At 36.4% G+C, this 3,892-nt stretch overlaps 1 pseudogene; it reads left to right on the top strand.

Moving 5' to 3' along the window:
- The first annotated feature begins 2,495 nt into the window (after positions 1 to 2,495).
- Positions 2,496 to 3,093, top strand: LOC102544780 (ubiquitin-conjugating enzyme E2 E3 pseudogene; annotated as a pseudogene).
- The last annotated feature ends 799 nt before the right edge of the window (positions 3,094 to 3,892 follow it).

Genomic DNA, 3,892 nt, shown 5'->3' with positions numbered 1-3,892 from the left:
GCAAGAATGGGATCCAGTAGAGTGTTTAGTAAGAGTTTGTCTAAATAAACTTTTTATTTTGGAATAGTTTTAGATTTACTCAAAAATTTCAGAGATAGTACTGAGAATTTCCGTATATCACATACCATTTCTTCCATTATAAACAGCTTATATTTGTATGATACATTGTCACAATTAATGAACAAATGATGATACATTATTACTAACTAGCATCCACATTTTATTCAGATTTCCTTAGTGCTTACCAAAAGCTGTTTTCTGTTCCAGAGTTCCATTCAAGATATCACATTAATTTAGTTGTCAGTTTTCCTTAAGCTCCTCTTAGCTGTGACAGTTACTCAGACTGTCCTTGTTTTTGATGACCCTGATAGACTATAGTAAAACTGGCCAGGTACTTTTTTAATGTCCTTCTATTGAGATTTGTCTGTTTTCTCATGATTACACTGGTGTTATGTGTTTTGGAGAGAAATATCACAGAGCAAAAGTGCTATTCTTATCACTTCTTACCAAAAATACTATTATCAACATGATTCTTCACTGTTGATATTAATCCTGGTTACCTGGTTGAGGTAGTGTTTCAGATTTCTCCACTGAAAGTTACTCTTCTTTCTCCCTTTCCATACTATACCCTTTCAAAGGAAATACCTGTGTATAGCCCACACTTAAGAAGTGAGAAGTTATGCTCCATCTTCTTGAGGATATAGTATCAACATAAATTATTTAAAATTCTTCCGCACAGGAAATGTGTCTGTTCTCTCTCATTTATTTATTTGCTTATTTATTTATCAGTATGGACTCATGGATATGTATATATCTTGTACTTTGGGTTATAATTCAATACTCTATTATTTGGTTGCTTAAACCATTCCAGCTCTGGCTATTGAAAGTTCTTTTAGTGGGCTTCTTTATCCCTTTGACATATTCTCATCATTATGTGTGTGTGTGTGTGTTTTGAGCACTTCCTTACTTTCTGACGCTACAAGGTTCTCCCAGCTCATCTTGTATACTTCCTGCCCCAGGCCTCGAATCAGCCATTTCTCCAAGGAGCCTTAGTTCCTTTCATTGGAGAATGGTTCTAGAAACCAAGATCTGGATGCTAAGTGTATTTGTTGCTACTAGGTATCCTTGCTTCTGGGCTCTCATAGCTAACTGAATACGAAAATACGTGGAAGTACGTTAACCTTTGTATATAAATATGCAGACATACTTTGAAGACATTGCAAATTCAGTTCCAGAGCACTGCAATAAAGCAAATATCACAATACAGAGAATCACACAAACTTGGGGGCTTCCCAATGCACATAAAAGTTATGTTTATACTATGCTATAATCTAGTAAATGTGTAATAACATTATGTCTAAAGAAAACAGTATATATACCTTAATGAAAAAAATACTTTATTGCTAAAATACATTAACCATCATCTGAGCCTTCAGAAGGTTGTGGTAGTAGCATCAAGAGTTGCTGATCACAGATCACCATAACAAAGACACCAACAATGAACAAGTTTGAAGGACTATGAGAATTATCAAAATATGACACAGAGACATGAAGTGAGCAAATTCTGTCGGGAAAATGGCACCGATAAACTTGCTCGACACAGGGTTACCACAAACATTCAACTTGTAAAAAGGCAATATAAGTGAAGCACAATAAAACAAGGTGTGCCTTTGTCTATAAGTATTCTACCTGTATCCTCCTGAATCTATAGTAAGCTAAAAATGAGTTTATGCTGATATCTCCAACTGATATTTCCAAATGAATCATTCTAGCCTTTTTTATTTGTATCCTCCAGCTCTCACAATAAGAGATTTGGCTCTCACCATCTGCCTTCCATCTACCTCTCTGTTCAATTCTAGTATATAGGCATGGTGGCTTCAGCATTTTTATTCCATATCCCCATGGGAAACAAAATTAATTAAAGCACACTGTTTATGTGAGTTTCTTCCTTTGCCTTTAGTCTTGTATCTCCACTCATTTCCAAATTTAATTAAGCCAACAACTTTTTTCCTCATTCCTTTAGTGAGATTGTTTTGTACTTGTTTTATGATTAGATTGTTTTGTCACAGTATGCATTACATTCTGGGATCTATCAACCTTCTAAATGATTTTTTATTTGCATACATTATAGTTCGTTTTTGTGCCACGGGTTTTGACAATGGCAGAGTGTCAACCATCCATAACTCCAGTATCCCTGCCTCAGCCCAAACCTACCTGCCCCCAAACACAGTCAGTGACCTTGCCCTTAAAAAATAATAACTCCTCTGGAAAAAAATCTTAAGGAGCACAATCCCCTTCTACTTTCAATGTTCCACAATCCCCCGCCCAAGCTTCATTGACTTTTTACCCTCTACTCCCTCACTCTCCCATCTTTAGCTGCCTCCACTATCCTATAAGAAAGGCTTTTTCCCCCCCTCTCTCCTGCCCCTCACACTGTAAGAGTGCATTAGCAGGCCAGGTACACGGTCGATTTTTTCAAAAAGTAATGTCACAAGATGTCCAATAATAAGCAAAGATCCCGTCATGACAGCACCAGCACCAGGAGTGTTAGTTCAGAAGCAGACCAGAGAGACACAGCTGCAGAGCTTAAGGAACAAGGAAAAAAGAAAACCTTCTACCATCCAACAAAATAAAAACATTAAGCTCCCCAGCAAAACCACCCCAAATTTTCCACTAGCGCAAAAAGAATTCAGAAGGACCTAGCTGAAATCAACTTTGATCCTTCTCCTAAAGGAAGTGCTAGATCTAAAAGAAATAGCATCTACGAATGGAGACTGACCATACTTATTTGGTCCATCAGGTTCTGTGTATGAAGGTGGTGTGTTTTTTCTGGATAGCACACATTCAACTGACTATCCATTTAAGCCACCAAACATTACTTTTCACACCAGAATATATATCACAGCAACATCAGCAGTCAAGAAGTCATCTCTCTGGGCATCCTTAAAGACAACTAGAGTCCTGCTTTGACTATTTCAAAGATTTTCCTGTCCGTTTGTTCCCTTTCAACAGACTGCAACCTCTGTAGACCCTCCGGTTGGAAGTGTAGTTGCTTAGTATTTGACCAACAGAGAAGAACATGACAAGAGATAGGCAACACAATTCACATAATTTGTATGCAGTGTGAAGGATCAGAGGCATCTTCTCACTGTGCTATAAATCTTCATAGCCTTTACAATATGGACTTCTGTGTATGTGTTATGCTGCTGATTCTACTCTCCGCTTTTATCCTTTAGAAACTGGGAGACTCCCCTAAAAGGGCAAGTGCTATCAAGAATAGAACTTTGTAGCTGTAAAGTATGGTTAAAACACCTACTTGCAAGTCTTGCTTCTTTGGATATTAAAATGTATTTTGTAATTACATAAGATACTTGTCTTAAAGTCTGCCAAATATTATAGTGCATTGTGGCTTAACTCATTATCTGCATGAAATTATAAAAGTAGCCATAGATGACTAGGAATTAGATCATTTGTAGTAAACTCACATCTGTTTCTGAGTATGTGGTTCACACCGTTGTGAAAAATGTTATACCCTTTACTTTTGTCATTTAGTAATTAGAGGATTTTCTCTTACCCTTTGTAGCTCAGAAAGCACCTGTTGTATCATCGCAAATACAATAAATACGATCCAGAAGGGGAAAAAAATTAAGGATTTTTACAACAGCTTTATAAAATACAGAATTTAAAAAACTATAGTGTAATTGCTTCTTTACATGCTTATAATTTCGTGAGAGCTTACCTATCTTATCATGAATGCCCAGCACATGTCTAGCACATAGTAGGAACGCAGTGATCATTTTGGAATAAACATACTAGGCTCAGTTTATCTTAATTAAAATAACCAATACATAGTTTTCATTTTGAATTTTTTTTCTGATTTTCAAGTTTTTTG

Source organism: Vicugna pacos, chromosome 6, assembly GCF_048564905.1.
Source record: "Vicugna pacos chromosome 6, VicPac4, whole genome shotgun sequence".
NCBI lineage: Eukaryota > Metazoa > Chordata > Mammalia > Artiodactyla > Camelidae > Vicugna > Vicugna pacos.
This window is presented reverse-complemented; position numbering and strand designations above follow the sequence as displayed.